Source organism: Bombina bombina, chromosome 2 (genome assembly GCF_027579735.1).
Source record: "Bombina bombina isolate aBomBom1 chromosome 2, aBomBom1.pri, whole genome shotgun sequence".
In the NCBI taxonomy this organism is placed as follows: Eukaryota; Metazoa; Chordata; class Amphibia; order Anura; family Bombinatoridae; genus Bombina; species Bombina bombina.
In genome coordinates this window covers 1,437,471,589-1,437,491,160 of record NC_069500.1, presented here as the reverse complement: position 1 = coordinate 1,437,491,160, position 19,572 = coordinate 1,437,471,589, and the positions used below count along the sequence as shown (strand labels likewise).

General features: G+C 49.0%; 1 long non-coding RNA gene across 10 annotated transcripts; it reads left to right on the top strand.

Moving 5' to 3' along the window:
- The first annotated feature begins 2,480 nt into the window (after nt 1-2,480).
- On the top strand, nt 2,481-19,226 carry LOC128650442 (uncharacterized). 10 transcript variants are annotated; one of them, XR_008400756.1, is made up of 4 exons: nt 2,481-6,432; nt 9,911-17,935; nt 18,109-18,391; nt 19,006-19,226. It is a non-coding gene; the product is annotated as an uncharacterized LOC128650442 (long non-coding RNA). The 10 variants fall into 10 exon arrangements; XR_008400760.1 differs by lacking the exon at nt 19,006-19,226 and having other exon boundaries at nt 9,911-13,572; nt 13,854-17,935; nt 18,109-18,717; XR_008400761.1 differs by lacking the exon at nt 19,006-19,226 and having other exon boundaries at nt 2,482-6,432; nt 9,911-12,417; nt 13,029-17,935; nt 18,109-18,717.
- Nucleotides 19,227-19,572: the final 346 nt, after the last annotated feature.

Sequence of the window (19,572 nt, the reverse complement as noted above, 5' to 3'; positions counted from 1 at the left end):
AGAGGGGAACTAGAGGGAGAAAAGGGACGGGGGGCACTAGAGGGAGAGGGGAACTAGAGGGAGAGAAGCGACGGGGCACTAGAGGGAGAGAAGGGACGGGGGCACTAGAGGGAGACGGTAAGGGAGAGGGGAACAAGAGGGAGAGAAGGGACGGGGGCACTAGAGGGAGAGGGGAACTAGAGGGAGAGAAGAAGGGAGAGAATAAGGGAGAGGGGAACCAGTGGGAGAGAAGAAGGGAGAGGGAAACTAGAGGGAGAGAAGAAGGGAGAGGGGAACTAGAGGGAGAGAAGGGACGGGGGGCACTAGAGGGAGAGAAGAAGGGTGAGGGGAACTAGAGGGAGAGAATAAGGGAGAGGGAAACTAGAGGGAGAGAAGAAGGGTGAGGGAAACTAGAGGGAGAGAAGAAGGGAGAGGGAAACTAGAGGGAGAGAAGAAGGGTGAGGGAAACTAGAGGGAGAGAAGAAGGGTGAGGGGAACTAGAGGGAGAGAAGAAGGGTGAGGGAAACTAGAGGGAGAGAAGAAGGGAGAGGGGAACCAGAGGGAGAGAAGAAGGGTGAGGGGAACCAGAGGGAGAGAAGAAGGGTGAGGGGAACTAGAGGGAGAGAAGAAGGGTGAGGGGAACCAGAGGGAGAGAAGAAGGGTGAGGGGAACCAGAGGGAGAGAAGAAGGGGAGGGAAACTAGAGGGAGAGAAGAAGGGTGAGGGGAACCAGAGGGAGAGAAGAAGGGGAGGGAAACTAGAGGGAGAGAAGAAGGGTGAGGGGAACCAGAGGGAGAGAAGAAGGGTGAGGGGAACTAGAGGGAGAGAAGAAGGGGAGGGAAACTAGAGGGAGAGAAGAAGGGTGAGGGAAACTAGAGGGAGAGAAGAAGGGAGAGGGAAACTAGAGGGAGAGAAGAAGGGTGAGGGAAACTAGAGGGAGAGAAGAAGGGTGAGGGAAACTAGAGGGAGAGAAGAAGGGTGAGGGAAACTAGAGGGAGAGAAGAAGGGTGAGGGAAACTAGAGGGAGAGAAGAAGGGTGAGGGAAACTAGAGGGAGAGAAGAAGGGTGAGGGGAACTAGAGGGAGAGAAGAAGGGTGAGGGGAAACTAGAGGGAGAGAAGAAGGGAGAGGGGAACTAGAGGGAGAGAAGAAGGGTGAGGGGAACCAGAGGGAGAGAAGAAGGGAGAGGGAAACTAGAGGGAGAGAAGAAGGGAGAGGGAAACTAGAGGGAGAGAAGAAGGGAGAGGGAAACTAGAGGGAGAGAAGAAGGGTGAGGGGAACTAGAGGGAGAGAAGAAGGGTGAGGGAAACTAGAGGGAGAGAAGAAGGGTGAGGGGAACTAGAGGGAGAGAAGAAGGGAGAGGGAAACTAGAGGGAGAGAAGAAGGGTGAGGGGAACTAGAGGGAGAGAAGAAGGGTGAGGGAAACTAGAGGGAGAGAAGAAGGGTGAGGGGAACTAGAGGGAGAGAATAAGGGAGAGGGGAACTAGAGGGAGAGAAGGGACGGGGGGCACTAGAGGGAGAGAAGAAGGGTGAGGGGAACTAGAGGGAGAGAAGAAGGGTGAGGGGAACTAGAGGGAGAGAAGAAGGGAGAGGGAAACTAGAGGGAGAGAAGAAGGGTGAGGGGAACTAGAGGGAGAGAAGAAGGGAGAGGGGAACTAGAGGGAGAGAAGAAGGGTGAGGGGCACTAGAGGGAGAGAAGAAGGGTGAGGGGAACCAGAGGGAGAGAAGAAGGGAGAGGGAAACTAGAGGGAGAGAAGAAGGGAGAGGGAAACTAGAGGGAGAGAAGAAGGGAGAGGGGAACTAGAGGGAGAGAAGAAGGGAGAGGGGAACTAGAGGGAGAGAAGAAGGGAGAGGGAAACTAGAGGGAGAGAAGAAGGGAGAGGGGAACTAGAGGGAGAGAAGGGACGGGGGGCACTAGAGGGAGAGAAGAAGGGTGAGGGGAACTAGAGGGAGAGAATAAGGGAGAGGGGAACCAGAGGCAGAGAAGAAGGGTGAGGGGAACTAGAGGGAGAGAAGAAGGGAGAGGGAAACTAGAGGGAGAGAAGAAGGGTGAGGGAAACTAGAGGGAGAGAAGAAGGGTGAGGGAAACTAGAGGGAGAGAAGAAGGGTGAGGGGAACTAGAGGGAGAGAAGAAGGGAGAGGGGAACTAGAGGGAGAGAAGGGACGGGGGGCACTAGAGGGAGAGAAGAAGGGTGAGGGGAACTAGAGGGAGAGAAGAAGGGAGAGGGAAACTAGAGGGAGAGAAGAAGGGTGAGGGGAACTAGAGGGAGAGAAGAAGGGTGAGGGGAACTAGAGGGAGAGAAGAAGGGTGAGGGGAACTAGAGGGAGAGAAGAAGGGTGAGGGGAACTAGAGGGAGAGAAGAAGGGTGAGGGGAACTAGAGGGAGAGAAGAAGGGTGAGGGGAACCAGAGGGAGAGAAGAAGGGTGAGGGGAACCAGAGGGAGAGAAGAAGGGTGAGGGGAACCAGAGGGAGAGAAGAAGGGTGAGGGGAACTAGAGGGAGAGAAGAAGGGTGAGGGGAACCAGAGGGAGAGAAGAAGGGTGAGGGGAACTAGAGGGAGAGAAGAAGGGTGAGGGGAACCAGAGGGAGAGAAGAAGGGTGAGGGGAACCAGAGGGAGAGAGGCAAGCGAGTCAGGGAGAGAAGAAGGGAGAGGGGAACCAGAGGGAGAGAAGAAAGCTGAGGGGAACCAGAGGGAGAGAAGAAGGGTGAGGGGAACCAGAGGGAGAGAAGAAGGGTGAGGGGAAACAGAGGGAGAGAAGAAGGGTGAGGGGAACTAGAGGGAGAGGGGCAAGCGAGTCAGGGAGAGAAGGGTAAGGGGAACCAGAGGGAGAGAAGAAGGGTGAGGGGAACTAGAAGGAGAGAAGAAGGGAGAAGTTTCAGTGAGTGCAGCGTAGTGGGCGTGCTAGTGTGAATAAGCGCAGTATACAGGGTGCACTAGTGTGAGTAAGAACAGTATACAGGGTGCACTAGTGTGAGTAAGAACAGTATACAGGGTGCACTAGTGTGAGTAAGAACAGTATATAGGGTGCACTAGTGTGAGTAAGCGCAGTATACAGGGGCACTAGTGTGAGTAAGAACAGTATACAGGGTGCACTAGTGTGAGTAAGCGCAGTATACAGGGGCACTAGTGTGAGTAAGAACAGTATACAGGGTGCACTAGTGTGAGTAAGCGCAGTATACAGGGGCACTAGTGTGAGTAAGAACAGTATACAGGGTGCACTAGTGTGAGTAAGAACAGTATACACCGTGCACTAGTGTGAGTAAGCGCAGTATACAGGGTGCACTAGTGTGAGTAAGAACAGTATATAGGGTGCACTAGTGTGAGTAAGCGCAGTATACAGGGGCCCTAGTGTGAGTAAGAACAGTATACAGGGTGCACTAGTGTGAGTAAGAACAGTATACAGGGTGCACTAGTGTGAGTAAGAACAGTATACAGGATGCACTAGTGTGAGTAAGAACAGTATACAGGGTGCACTAGTGTGAGTAAGAACAGTATACAGGGTGCACTAGTGTGAGTAAGAACAGTATACAGGGTGCACTAGTGTGAGTAAGAACAGTATACAGGGTTCACTAGTGTGAGTAAGAACAGTATACAGGGTGCACTAGTGTGAGTAAGCACAGTATACAGGGTGCACTAGTGTGAGTAAGAACAGTATATAGGGTGCACTAGTGTGAGTAAGCGCAGTATACAGGGTGCACTAGTGTGAGTAAGCACAGTATACAGGGTGCACTAGTGTGAGTAAGAACAGTATATAGGGTGCACTAGTGTGAGTAAGCGCAGTATACAGGGGCACTAGTGTGAGTAAGAACAGTATACAGGGTGCACTAGTGTGAATAAGTGCAGTATACACCGTGCACTAGTGTGAGTAAACACAGTATACAGGGTGCACTAGTGTGAGTAAGCACAATATACAGGGTGCACTAGTGTGAGTAAGCACAATATACAGGGTCACTAGTGTGAATGAGTGCAGTATACAGGGTGCACTAGTGTGAGTAAGCAGAATATACAGGGGCACTAGTGTGAGTAAGCACAGTATACAGGGGGCACTAGTGTGAGTAAGCAGAGTATACAGGGACACTAGTCTGAGTAAGCACAGTATACAAGGGCACTAGTGTGACTAAGTACAGTATACAGGGGCACTAGTGTGAGTAAGCACAGTATACAGGGGCACTAGTGTGAGTAAGTACAGTATACAGGGGCACTAGTGTGAGTAAGCACAGTATACAGGGACACTAGTGTGAGTAAGCACAGTATACAGGGGCACTAGTGTGAGTAAGCACAGTATACAGGAACACTAGTGTGAGTAAGCACAGTATACAAGAGCACTAGTGTGAGTAAGTACAGTATACAGGGGCACTAGTGTGAATAAGCACAGTATACAGGGGCACTAGTGTGAGTAAGTACAGTATACAGGGGCACTAGTGTGAGTAAGTACAGTAAACAGGGGCTCTAGTGTAAGTAAGCACAGTATACAGGGACACTAGTGTGAGTAAGCACAGTATACAGGGGGCACTAGTGTGAGTAAGCAGAGTATACAGGGGCACGAGTGTGAGTAAACACAGTATACAAGGGCATTAGTGTGAGTAAGCGCAGTATACAGGGACACTAGTGTGAGTAAACACAGTATACAAGGGCACTAGTGTGAGTAAGCAGAGTATACAGGGGCACTAGTGTGAGTAAGTGCAGTATACAGGGGCACTAGTGTGAGTAAGTGCAGTATACAGGGGCACTAGTGTGAGTAAGCACAGTATACAGGGACACTAGTGTGAGTAAGCACAGTATACAAGGGCACTAGTGTGAGTAAGCAGAGTATACAGGGGCACTAGTGTGAGTAAACACAGTATACAAGGGCACTAGTGTGAGTAAGCGCAGTATACAGGGACACTAGTGTGAGTAAACACAGTATACAAGGGCACTAGTGTGAGTAAGCAGAGTATACAGGGGCACTAGTGTGAGTAAGCACAGTATACAAGGGCACTAGTGTGAGCAAGTGCAGTATACAAGGGCACTAGTGTGAGTAAGCACAGTATACAAGGGCACTAGTGTGAGTAAGCACAGTATACAAGGGCACTAGTGTGAGTAAGCACGGTATACAGGGGCACTAGTGTGAGTAAGCACAGTATACAGGGGGCACTAGTGTGAGTAAGCAGAGTATACAGGGATGCTAGTGTGAGTAAGTGCAGTATACAGGGGCACTAGTGTGAGTAAGCACAGTATACAGGGGCACTAGTGTGAGTAAGCACAGTATACAGGGACACTAGTGTGAGTAAGCACAGTAAACAAGGGCACTAGTGTGAGTAAGCAGAGTATACAGGGGCACTAGTTTGAGTAAGCACAGTATACAAGGGCACTAGTGTCAGTAAGTGCAGTATACAGGGGCACTAGTGTGAGTAAGTGCAGTATACAAGGGCACTAGTGTGAGTAAGCACAGTATACAAGGGCACTAGTGTGAGTAAGTGCAGTATACAGGGGCACTAGTGTGAGTAAGCACAGTATACAGGGACACTAGTGTGAGTAAGCACAGTATACAAGGGCACTAGTGTGAGTAAGCACAGTATACAAGGGCACTAGTGTGAGTAAGTGCAGTATACAGGGGCACTAGTGTGAGTAAGCACAGTATACAGGGACACTAGTGTGAGTAAGCACAGTATACAAGGGCACTAGTGTGAGTAAGCACAGTATACAAGGGTACTAGTGTGAGTAAGCATAGTATACAGGGGCACTAGTGTGAGTAAGCACAGTATACAGGGACACTAGTGTGAGTAAGCACAGTATACAAGGGCACTAGTGTGAGTAAGCACAGTATACAAGGGCACTAGTGTGAGTAAGTGCAGTATACAGGGGCACTAGTGTGAGTAAGCACAGTATACAGGGACACTAGTTTGAGTAAGCACAGTATACAAGGGCACTAGTGTGAGTAAGCACAGTATACAAGGGTACTAGTGTGAGTAAGCACAGTATACAGGGGCACTAGTGTGAGTAAGCACAGTATACAGGGACACTAGTGTGAGTAAGCACAGTATACAAGGGCACTAGTGTGAGTAAGCACAGTATACAGGGACGCTAGTGTGAGTAAGCACAGTATACAAGGGCACTAGTGTGAGTAAGCACAGTATACAAGGGCACCAGTGTGAGTAAGTGCAGTATACAGGGACACTAGTGTGAGTAAGCACAGTGTACAAGGGTACTAGTGTGAGTAAGCACAGTATACAGGGGCACTAGTGTGAGTAAGCACAGTATACAGGGACACTAGTGTGAGTAAGCACAGTATACAAGGGCACTAGTGTGAGTAAGCACAGTATACAAGGGCACTAGTGTGAGTAAGTGCAGTATACAGGGGCACTAGTGTAAATAAGCAGAGTGTGCACATTGCCTGGATATACAGTCAATCTCAGGAAAGCATAACACACCAGGAAGAGGCAGGAGTGGGCAGGGCAGAGAGACGCACCCTCGGTGAGTACAAGATGACATCATTATAGTTAACCCTTTGTTCGCAAGAGTGTTGCTGGAGACAGATATTTACTAACCACAAACTGAGCTGTTGTGTCCCCTCAACAACTCACAGAGATCTGTGTCTCTGCTTATTATCAGGACAGGCTCACACAGTGCTGAGTGAATGCTGACTGCTTATTATCAGGATAGGCTCACACAGTGCTGAGTGAATGCTGACTGCTTATTATCAGGACAGGCTCACACAGTGCTGAGTGAATGGTGACTGCTTATTATCAGGTTAGGCTCACACAGTGCTGAGTGAATGCTGACTGCTTATTATCAGGTTAGGCTCACACAGTGCTGAGTGAATGCTGACTGCTTATTATCAGTACAGGCTCACACAGTGCTGAGTGAATAATGACTGCGTATTATCAGGACAGGCTCAGACAGTGCTGAGTGAATGTTGACTGCTTATTATCAGGACAGGCTCACACATTGCTGAGTGAAAGCTGACTGCTTATTATCAGGACTGGCTCACACAGTGCTGAGTGAATGCTGACTGCTTATTATCAGGACTGGCTCACACAGTTTTGAGTGAATACTGACTGCTTATTATCAGGACAGCCACACACAGTGCTGAGTGAATGCTGACTGCTTATTATCAGGACAGGCTCAGACAGTGCTGAGTAAATGCTCACTGGTTATTATCAGGGCAGGCTCACACAGTGCTGAGTGAATGGTGACTGCTTATTATCAGAACAGGCTCACACAGTGCTGAGTGAAAGCTGACTGCTTATTATCAGGACTGGCTCACACAGTGCTGAGTGAATGCTGACTGCTTATTATCAGGACTGGCTCACACAGTTTTGAGTGAATACTGACTGCTTATTATCAGGACAGCCACACACAGTGCTGAGTGAATGCTGACTGCTTATTATCAGGACAGGCTCAGACAGTGCTGAGTAAATGCTCACTGGTTATTATCAGGGCAGGCTCACACAGTGCTGAGTGAATGGTGACTGCTTATTATCAGGACAGGCTCACACAGTGCTGAGTAAATGCTGACTGCTTATTATCAGGACAGCCACACACAGTGCTGAGTAAATGCTGACTGTTTAGTATCAGGACAGGCTCACACAGTGCTGAGTAAATGCTGACTGCTTATTATCTGGACAGCCACACACAGTGCTGAGTAAATGCTGACTGCTTATTATCAGGACAGGCTTACACAGTACTGAATAAAAGCTGACTGCTTAGTATCAGGACTGGCTCACACAGTGCTGAGTGAATACTGATGGCTTATTGTCAGGACAGGCTCACACAGTGCTGTGTTCCTGGGGTGTGAGACTGTGTCCTGGGGTGTGAGACTGTGTCCTGGGGTGTGAGACTGTGTCCTGGTTTGTGACAATGTGTCCTGGGGTGTGAGACTGTGTCCTGGGGTTGTGAGACTGTGTTCTGAGTGTTGTGAGACTGTGTCCTGGGGTTGTGAGACTGTGTCCTGGGGTGTGAGACTGTGTCCTGGGGTTGTGAGACTGTGTTCTGGGTGTTGTGAGACTGTGTCCTGGGGTTGTGAGACTGTGTCCTGGGGTTGTGAGACTGTGTCCTGGGGTTGTGAGATTGTGTTCCTGGGTTGTGAGATTGTGTTCCTGGGTTGTGAGACTGTGTCCTGGGGTTGTGAGACTGTGTCCTGGGGTTGTGAGACTGTGTCCTCGAGTGTGAGACTGTGTCCTGGGGTTGTGAGACTGTGTCCTGGGGTTGTGAGACTGTGTCCTGGGGTTGTGAGACTATGTCCTGGGGTGTGAGACTGTGTCCTGGGGTTGTGAGACTGTGTCCTGGGGTTGTGAGATTGTGTTCCTGGGTTGTGAGACTGTGTTCCTGGGGTGTGAGACTGTGTTCCTGAAGTGTGAGACTGTGTTCCTGGGGTGTGAGACTGTGTTCCTGAAGCTTATTATCTGGACAGCCACACACAGTGCTGAGTAAATGCTGACTGCTTATTATCAGGACAGGCTTACACAGTACTGAATAAAAGCTGACTGCTTAGTATCAGGACTGGCTCACACAGTGCTGAGTGAATACTGATGGCTTATTGTCAGGACAGGCTCACACAGTGCTGTGTTCCTGGGGTGTGAGACTGTGTCCTGGGGTGTGAGACTGTGTCCTGGGGTGTGAGACTGTGTCCTGGTTTGTGACAATGTGTCCTGGGGTGTGAGACTGTGTCCTGGGGTTGTGAGACTGTGTTCTGGGTGTTGTGAGACTGTGTCCTGGGGTTGTGAGACTGTGTCCTGGGGTGTGAGACTGTGTCCTGGGGTTGTGAGACTGTGTTCTGGGTGTTGTGAGACTGTGTCCTGGGGTTGTGAGACTGTGTCCTGGGGTTGTGAGACTGTGTCCTGGGGTTGTGAGACTGTGTCCTCGAGTGTGAGACTGTGTCCTGGGGTTGTGAGACTGTGTCCTGGGGTTGTGAGACTGTGTCCTGGGGTTGTGAGACTGTGTCCTGGGGTTGTGAGATTGTGTTCCTGGGTTGTGAGACTGTGTTCCTGGGGTGTGAGACTGTGTTCCTGAAGTGTGAGACTGTGTTCCTGGGGTGTGAGACTGTGTTCCTGAAGTGTGAGACTGTGTCCTGGGGTGTGAGACTGTGTTCCAAGGGCTGTGAGACTGTGTTCCTGGGGTGTGAGACTGTTCCTGGGGTGTGAGACTGTGTCCTGGGGTTGTGAGACTGTGTTCCTGGGCTGTGAGACTGTGTTCCTGGGGTGTGAGACTGTGTCCTTGGGTGTGAGACTGTTCCTGGGGTGTGAGACTGTGTCCTTGGGTGTGAGACTGTGTCCTTGGGTGTGAGACTGTGTCCTTGGGTGTGAGACTGTTCCTGGGGTGTGAGACTGTGTTCCTGGGGTGTGAGACTGTGTTCCTGGGGTGTGAGACTGTGTTCCTGTGGTGTGAGACTGTGTTCCTGGGGTGTGAGACTGTGTTCCTGGGGTTGTGAGACTGTGTTCCTGGGGTGTGAGACTGTGTCCTGGGGTGTGAGACTGTGTTCCTGGGGTGTGAGACTGTGTTCCTGGGGTGTGAGACTGTGTTCCTGGGGTGTGAGACTGTGTTCCTGGGGTTGTGAGACTGTGTCCTCGGGTGCAAGACTGTGTCCTGGGGTGTGAGACTGTGTTCCTGGCGTGTGAGACTGTGTTCCTGGGGTGTGAGACTGTGTTCCTGGGGTGTGAGACTGTGTCCTGGGGTTGTGAGACTGTGTCCTCGGGTGCAAGACTGTGTCCTGGGGTGTGAGACTGTGTTCCTGGGGTGTGAGACTGTGTTCCTGGGGTTGTGAGACTGTGTCCTCGGGTGCGAGACTGTGTCCTGGGGTGTGAGACTGTGTTCCTGGGGTGTGAGACTGTGTTCCTGGGGTGTGAGACTGTGTCCTTGGGTGTGACACTGTTCCTGGGGTGTGAGACTGTGTCCTGGGTTGTGAGACTGTCCCAGGTCTGTCTTCCTGTAACCTGTAATTATTTCTATGCAGATCAGGTCAGGCACATAAGACAATGCCACGAACCAGAATCCCATCCAGCCTGCTGACCCTGTGTCTGCAGAACATTGCAGAAAACATGCAGAGTGTGTGGGTGTCTGATTACAGTGAGAAATACATAGAGGAATACAGCTTCCTGTACATAGAAGGGCCTTTCAACCAGCTGGGTGAGTGTGCTACTAGCTGTAACTGTCCCAAAGATTGTGAGATTGCCTCCATGATCCATATAGAGCGCTTATAGTTAGAGGGGTCATGTAATAGGGCAGTGATAGGTACAGGCAGTTATAGGGTGAGGAATCATGTAATAGGGCAGTTATAGGGTGAGGGGTCAGGTAATAGGGCAGTGATAGGTACAGACAGTTATAGGGTGAGGGGTCATGTAATATGGCAGTGATAGGTACAGACAGTTATAGGGTGAGGAATCATGTAATAGGGCAGTGATAGGTACAGACAGTTATAGGGTGAGGGGTCATGTAATAGGGCAGTGATAGGTACAGACAGTTATAGGGTGAGGGGGTCATGTAATAGGGCAGTGATAGGTACAGACAGTTATAGGGTGAGGGGTCATGTAATAGGGCAGTGATAGGTACAGGCAGTTATAGGGTGAGGGGTCATGTTATAGGGCAGTGATAGGTACAGGCAGTTATAGGGTGAGGGGTCATGTAATAGGGCAGTGATAGGTACAGGGCAGTTATAGGGTGAGGGGTCATGTAATAGGGCAGTGATAGGTACAGACAGTTATAGGGTGAGGGGTCATGTAATAGGGCAGTGATAGGTACAGACAGTTATAGGGTGAGGGGTCATGTAATAGGGCAGTGATAGGTACAGGCAGTAATAGGGTGAGGGTTCATGTAATAGGGCAGTGATAGGTACAGGTAGCTATACGGTGAGGGCTCACGTAATAAGGCAGTGATAGGTACAGACAGTTATAGGGTGAGGGGTCATGTAATAGGGCAGTGATAGGTACAGGCAGTTATAGGGTGAGGGGTCATGTAATAGGGCAGTGATAGGTACAGGCATTTATAGGGTGAGGGGTCATGTAATAGGGCAGTGATAGGTACAGACAGTTATAGGGTGAGGGGTCATGTAATAGGGCAGTGATAGGTACAGGCAGTTATAGGGTGAGGGGTTATGTTATAGGGCAGCGATAGGTACAGGCAGTTATAGGGTGAGGGGTCATGTAATAGGGCAATGATAGGTACAGTATAGGGTGAGGGGTCATGTAATAGGGCAGTGATAGGTACAGGTAGCTATACGGTGAGGGCTCACGTAATAAGGCAGTGATAGGTACAGACAGTTATAGGGTGAGGGGTCATGTAATAGGGCAGTGATAGGTACAGGCAGTTATAGGGTGAGGGGTCATGTAATAGGGCAGTGATAGGTACAGGCATTTATAGGGTGAGGGGTCATGTAATAGGGCAGTGATAGGTACAGACAGTTATAGGGTGAGGGGTCATGTAATAGGGCAGTGATAGGTACAGGCAGTTATAGGGTGAGGGGTTATGTTATAGGGCAGCGATAGGTACAGGCAGTTATAGGGTGAGGGGTCATGTAATAGGGCAATGATAGGTACAGTTATAGGGTGAGGGGTCATGTAATAGGGCAGTGATAGGTACAGGCAGTTATAGGGTGAGGGGTCATGTAATAGGGCAGTGATAGGTACAGGCATTTATAGGGTGAGGGGTCATGTAATAGGGCAGTGATAGGTACAGACAGTTATAGGGTGAGGGGTCATGTAATAGGGCAGTGATAGGTACAGGCAGTTATAGGGTGAGGGGTTATGTTATAGGGCAGCGATAGGTACAGGCAGTTATAGGGTGAGGGGTCATGTAATAGGGCAGTGATAGGTACAGGCAGTTATAGGGTGAGGGGTCATGTAATAAGGCAGTGATAGGTACAGGCAGTTATAGGGTGAGGGGTCATGTAATAGGGCAGTGATAGGTACAGACAGTTATAGGGTGAGGGGTCATGTAATAGTGCAGTGATAGGTACAGACAATTATAGGGTGAGGGGTCATGTAATAGGGAAATGATAGGTACAGACAGTTATAGGGTGAGGGGTCATGTAATAGGGAAATGATAGGTACAGACAGTTATAGGGTGAGGGTCATGTAATAGGGAAATGATAGGTACAGACAGTTATAGGGTTAGGGGTCATGTAATAGGGCAGTGATAGGTACAGACAGTTATAGGGTTAGGGGTCATGTAATAGGGCAGTGATAGGTACAGGCAGTTATAGGGTGAGGAATCATGTAATAGGGCAGTGATAGGTACAGGCAGTTATAGGGTGAGGGGTAATGTAATAGGGCAGTGATAGGTACAGGCAGTTATAGGGTGAGGAATCATGTAATAGGGCAGTGATAGGTACAGGCAGTTATAGGGTGAGGGGTCATGTAATAGGGCAGTGATAGTTACAAGTTATAAGGTGAGGGGTCATGTAATAAGGCAGTGATAGTTACAGACAGATATAGGGTGAGGGGTCATGTAATAGGGCAGTGATAGGTACAGACAGTTATAGGGTGAGGGGTCATGTAATAGGGCAGTGATAGGTACAGGCAGTTATAGGGTGAAGGGTCATGTAATAGGGCAGCGATAGCGTGAGGGGTCATGTAATTGGGCAGTGATAGGTACAGGCAGTTATAGGGTGAGGGGTCATGTAATAGGGCAGTGATAGGTACAGGCAGTTATAGGGTGAGGGGTCATGTAATAGGGCAGTGATAGGTACAGGCAGTTATAGGGTGAGGGGTCATGTAATAGGGCAGTGATAGGTACAGGCAGTTATAGGGTGAGGGGTCATGTAATAGGGCAGTGATAGGTACAGGCAGTTATAGGGTGAGGGGTCATGTAATAGGGCAGTGATAGGTACAGGCAGTTATAGGGTGAGGGGGTCATGTAATAGGGCAGTGATAGGGTGAGGGGTCATGTAATAGGGCAGTGATAGGGTGAGGGGTCATGTAATAGGGCAGTGATAGGTGCAGGCAGTTATAGGGTGAGGGGTCATGTAATAGGGCAGTGATAAGTACAGACAGTTATAGGGTGAGGGGTCATGTAATAGGGCAGTGATAGTTACAGACAGATATAGGGTGAGGGGTCATGTAATAGGGCAGTGATAGGGTGAGGGGTCATGTAATAGTGCAGTGATAGGTACAGGCAGTTATAGGGTGAGGGGTCATGTAATAGGGCAGCGATAGGGTGAGGGGTCATGTAATAGGGCAGTGATAGGTACAGGCAGTTATAGGGTGAGGGGTCATGTAATAGGGCAGTGATAAGTACAGACAGCTATAGGGTGAGGGGTCATGTAATAGGGCAGTGATAGTTACAAGTTATAAGGTGAGGGGTCATGTAATAAGGCAGTGATAGTTACAGACAGATATAGGGTGAGGGGTCATGTAATAGGGCAGTGATAGGGTGAGGGGTCATGTAATAGTGCAGTGATAGGTACAGGCAGTTATAGGGTGAGGGGTCATGTAATAGGGCAGCGATAGGTTGAGGGGTCATGTAATAGGGCAGTGATAGGTACAGGCAGTTATAGGGTGAGGGGTCATGTAATAAGGCAGTGATAGGTACAGGCAGTTATAGGGTGAGGGGTCATGTAATAGGGCAGTGATAGGTACAGACAGTTATAGGGTGAGGGGTCATGTAATAGTGCAGTGATAGGTACAGACAGTTATAGGGTGAGGGGTCATGTAATAGGGAAATGATAGGTACAGACAGTTATAGGGTGAGGGGTCATGTAATAGGGAAATGATAGGTACAGACAGTTATAGGGTGAGGGTCATGTAATAGGGAAATGATAGGTACAGACAGTTATAGGGTTAGGGGTCATGTAATAGGGCAGTGATAGGTACAGGCAGTTATAGGGTGAGGAATCATGTAATAGGGCAGTGAAAGGTACAGGCAGTTATAGGGTGAGGGGTAATGTAATAGGGCAGTGATAGGTACAGGCAGTTATAGGGTGAGGTATCATGTAATAGGGCAGTGATAGGTACAGGCAGTTATAGGGTGAGGGGTCATGTAATAGGGCAGTGATAGTTACAAGTTATAAGGTGAGGGGTCATGTAATAAGGCAGTGATAGTTACAGACAGATATAGGGTGAGGGGTCATGTAATAGGGCAGTGATAGGTACAGACAGTTATAGGGTGAGGGGTCATTTAATAGGGTAGTGATAGGTACAGGCAGTTATAGGGTGAAGGGTCATGTAATAGGGCAGCGATAGGGTGAGGGGTCATGTAATAGGGCAGTGATAGGTACAGGCAGTTATAGGGTGAGGGGTCATGTAATAGGGCAGTGATAGGTACAGGCAGTTATAGGGTGAGGGGTCATGTAATAGGGCAGTGATAGGTACAGGCAGTTATAGGGTGAGGGGTCATGTAATAGGGCAGTGATAGGTACAGGCAGTTATAGGGTGAGGGGTCATGTAATAGGGCAGTGATAGGTACAGGCAGTTATAGGGTGAGGGGTCATGTAATAGGGCAGTGATAGGTACAGGCAGTTATAGGGTGAGGGGGTCATGTAATAGGGCAGTGATAGGGTGAGGGGTCATGTAATAGGGCAGTGATAGGGTGAGGGGTCATGTAATAGGGCAGTGATAGGTACAGGCAGTTATAGGGTGAGGGGTCATGTAATAGGGCAGTGATAAGTACAGACAGTTATAGGGTGAGGGGTCATGTAATAGGGCAGTGATAGTTACAGACAGATATAGGGTGAGGGGTCATGTAATAGGGCAGTGATAGGGTGAGGGGTCATGTAATAGTGCAGTGATAGGTACAGGCAGTTATAGGGTGAGGTATCATGTAATAGGGCAGTGATAGGTACAGGCAGTTATAGGGTGAGGGGTCATGTAATAGGGCAGTGATAGTTACAAGTTATAAGGTGAGGGGTCATGTAATAAGGCAGTGATAGTTACAGACAGATATAGGGTGAGGGGTCATGTAATAGGGCAGTGATAGGTACAGGCAGTTATAGGGTGAGGTATCATGTAATAGGGCAGTGAAAGGTACAGGCAGTTATAGGGTGAGGGGTCATGTAATAGGGCAGTGATAGTTACAAGTTATAAGGTGAGGGGTCATGTAATAAGGCAGTGATAGTTACAGACAGATATAGGGTGAGGGGTCATGTAATAGGGCAGTGATAGGTACAGACAGTTATAGGGTGAGGGGTCATGTAATAGGGTAGTGATAGGTACAGGCAGTTATAGGGTGAAGGGTCATGTAATAGGGCAGCGATAGGGTGAGGGGTCATGTAATAGGGCAGTGATAGGTACAGGCAGTTATAGGGTGAGGGGTCATGTAATAGGGCAGTGATAGGTACAGGCAGTTATAGGGTGAGGGGTCATGTAATAGGGCAGTGATAGGTACAGGCAGTTATAGGGTGAGGGGTCATGTAATAGGGCAGTGATAGGTACAGGCAGTTATAGGGTGAGGGGTCATGTAATAGGGCAGTGATAGGTACAGGCAGTTATAGGGTGAGGGGTCATGTAATAGGGCAGTGATAGGTACAGGCAGTTATAGGGTGAGGGGGTCATGTAATAGGGCAGTGATAGGGTGAGGGGTCATGTAATAGGGCAGTGATAGGGTAAGGGGTCATGTAATAGGGCAGTGATAGGTGCAGGCAGTTATAGGGTGAGGGGTCATGTAATAGGGCAGTGATAAGTACAGACAGTTATAGGGTGAGGGGTCATGTAATAGGGCAGTGATAGTTACAGACAGATATAGGGTGAGGGGTCATGTAATAGGGCAGTGATAGGGTGAGGGGTCATGTAATAGTGCAGTGATAGGTACAGGCAGTTATAGGGTGAGGGGTCATGTAATAGGGCAGCGATAGGGTGAGGGGTCATGTAATAGGGCAGTGATAGGTACAGGCAGTTATAGGGTGAGGGGTCATGTAATAGGGCAGTGATAAGTACAGACAGTTATAGGGTGAGGGGTCATGTAATAGGGCAGTGATAGTTACAAGTTATAAGGTGAGGGGTCATGTAATAAGGCAGTGATAGTTACAGACAGATATAGGGTGAGGGGTCATGTAATAGGGCAGTGATAGGGTGAGGGGTCATGTAATAGTGCAGTGATAGGTACAGGCAGTTATAGGGTGAGGGGTCATGTAATAGGGCAGCGATAGGGTGAGGGGTCATGTAATAGGGCAGTAATAGGTACAGGCAGTTATAGGGTGAGGGGTCATGTAATAGGGCAGTGATAGGTACAGGCAGTTATAGGGTGAGGGGTCATGTAATAGGGCAGTGATAGGTACAGGGCAGTTATAGGGTGAGGGGTCATGTAATAGGGCAGTGATAGGTACAGGCAGTTATAGGGTGAGGGGTCATGTTATAGGGCAGTGATAGGTACAGGCAGTTATAGGGTGAGGGGTCATGTAATAGGGCAGTGATAGGTACAGGCAGTTATAGGGTGAGGAATCATGTAATAGGGCAGTGATAGGTACAGACAGTTATAGGGTGAGGGGTCATGTAATAGGGCAGTGATAGTTACAGACAGATATAGGGTGAGGGGTCATGTAATAGGGCAGTGATAGGGTGAGGGGTCATGTAATAGTGCAGTGATAGGTACAGGCAGTTATAGGGTGAGGGGTCATGTAATAGGGCAGCGATAGGGTGAGGGGTCATGTAATAGGGCAGTGATAGGTACAGGCAGTTATAGGGTGAGGGGTCATGTAATAGGGCAGTGATAAGTACAGACAGTTATAGGGTGAGGGGTCATGTAATAGGGCAGTGATAGTTACAAGTTATAATGTGAGGGGTCATGTAATAAGGCAGTGATAGTTACAGACAGATATAGGGTGAGGGGTCATGTAATAGGGCAGTGATAGGGTGAGGGGTCATGTAATAGTGCAGTGATAGGTACAGGCAGTTATAGGGTGAGGGGTCATGTAATAGGGCAGCGATAGGGTGAGGGGTCATGTAATAGGGCAGTGATAGGTACAGGCAGTTATAGGGTGAGGGGTCATGTAATAGGGCAGTGATAGGTACAGGCAGTTATAGGGTGAGGGGTCATGTAATAGGGCAGTGATAGGTACAGGGCAGTTATAGGGTGAGGGGTCATGTAATAGGGCAGTAATAGGTACAGGCAGTTATAGGGTGAGGGGTCATGTTATAGGGCAGTGATAGGTACAGGCAGTTATAGGGTGAGGGGTCATGTAATAGGGCAGTGATAGGTACAGGCAGTTATAGGGTGAGGAATCATGTAATAGGGCAGTGATAGGTACAGGCAGTTATAGGGTGAGGGGTCATGTAATAGGGCAGTGATAGGTACAGGCAGTTATAGGGTGAGGGGTCATGTAATAGGGCAGTGATAGATACAGACAGTTATAGGGTGAGGGGTCATGTAATAGGGCAGTGATAGGTACAGGCAGTTATAGGGTGAGGAATCATGTAATAGGGCAGTGATAGGTACAGGCAGTTATAGGGTGAGGGGTCATGTAATAGGGCAGTGATAGGTACAGACAGTTATAGGGTGAGGGGTCATGTAATAGGGCAGTGATAGGTACAGACAGTTATAGGGTGAGGGGTCATGTAATAGGGCAGTGATAGGTACAGACAGTTATAGAGTGAGGGGTCATGTAATAGGGCAGTGATAGGTACAGGCAGTTATAGGGTGAGGGGTCATGTAATAGGGCAGTGATAGGTACAGGCAGTTATAGGGTGAGGGGTCATGTAATAGGGCAGTGATAGGTACAGGCAGTTATAGGGTGAGGGGTCATGTAATAGGGCAGTGATAGGTACAGACAGTTATAGGGTGAGGGGTCATGTAATAGGGCAGTGATAGGTACAGGCAGTTATAGGGTGAGGGGTCATGTAATAGGGCAGTGATAGGTACAGGCAGTTATAGGGTGAGGGGGTCATGTAATAGGGCAGTGATAGGGTGAGGGGTCATGTAATAGGGCAGTGATAGGGTGAGGGGTCATGTAATAGGGCAGTGATAGGTGCAGGCAGTTATAGGGTGAGGGGTCATGTAATAGGGCAGTGATAAGTACAGACAGTTATAGGGTGAGGGGTCATGTAATAGGGCAGTGATAGTTACAGACAGATATAGGGTGAGGGGTCATGTAATAGGGCAGTGATAGGGTGAGGGGTCATGTAATAGTGCAGTGATAGGTACAGGCAGTTATAGGGTGAGGTATCATGTAATAGGGCAGTGATAGGTACAGGCAGTTATAGGGTGAGGGGTCATGTAATAGGGCAGGTGATAGTTACAAGTTATAAGGTGAGGGGTCATGTAATAAGGCAGTGATAGTTACAGACAGATATAGGGTGAGGGGTCATGTAATAGGGCAGTGATAGGTACAGGCAGTTATAGGGTGAGGTATCATGTAATAGGGCAGTGATAGGTACAGGCAGTTATAGGGTGAGGGGTCATGTAATAGGGCAGTGATAGTTACAAGTTATAAGGTGAGGGGTCATGTAATAAGGCAGTGATAGTTACAGACAGATATAGGGTGAGGGGTCATGTAATAGGGCAGTGATAGGTACAGACAGTTATAGGGTGAGGGGTCATGTAATAGGGTAGTGATAGGTACAGGCAGTTATAGGGTGAAGGGTCATGTAATAGGGCAGCGATAGGGTGAGGGGTCATGTAATAGGGCAGTGATAGGTACAGGCAGTTATAGGGTGAGGGGTCATGTAATAGGGCAGTGATAGGTACAGGCAGTTATAGGGTGAGGGGTCATGTAATAGGGCAGTGATAGGTACAGGCAGTTATAGGGTGAGGGGTCATGTAATAGGGCAGTGATAGGTACAGGCAGTTATAGGGTGAGGGGTCATGTAATAGGGCAGTGATAGGTACAGGCAGTTATAGGGGTGAGGGGTCATGTAATAGGGCAGTGATAGGTACAGGCAGTTATAGGGTGAGGGGGGTCATGTAATAGGGCAGTGATAGGGTGAGGGGTCATGTAATAGGGCAGTGATAGGGTGAGGGGTCATGTAATAGGGCAGTGATAGGTGCAGGCAGTTATAGGGTGAGGGGTCATGTAATAGGGCAGTGATAAGTACAGACAGTTATAGGGTGAGGGGGTCATGTAATAGGGCAGTGATAGTTACAGACAGATATAGGGTGAGGGGTCATGTAATAGGGCAGTGATAGGGTGAGGGGTCATGTAATAGTGCAGTGATAGGTACAGGCAGTTATAGGGTGAGGGGTCATGTAATAGGGCAGCGATAGGGTGAGGGGTCATGTAATAGGGCAGTGATAGGTACAGGCAGTTATAGGGTGAGGGGTCATGTAATAGGGCAGTGATAAGTACAGACAGTTATAGGGTGAGGGGTCATGTAATAGGGCAGTGATAGTTACAAGTTATAATGTGAGGGGTCATGTAGAGGGGTCATGTAATAAGGCAGTGATAGTTACAGACAGATATAGGGTGAGGGGTCATGTAATAGGGCAGTGATAGGGTGAGGGGTCATGTAATAGTGCAGTGATAGGTACAGGCAGTTATAGGGTGAGGGGTCATGTAATAGGGCAGCGATAGGGTGAGGGGTCATGTAATAGGGCAGTGATAGGTACAGGCAGTTATAGGGTGAGGGGTCATGTAATAGGGCAGTGATAGGTACAGGCAGTTATAGGGTGAGGGGGTCATGTAATAGGGCAGTGATAGGTACAGGGCAGTTATAGGGTGAGGGGTCATGTAATAGGGCAGTGATAGGTACAGGC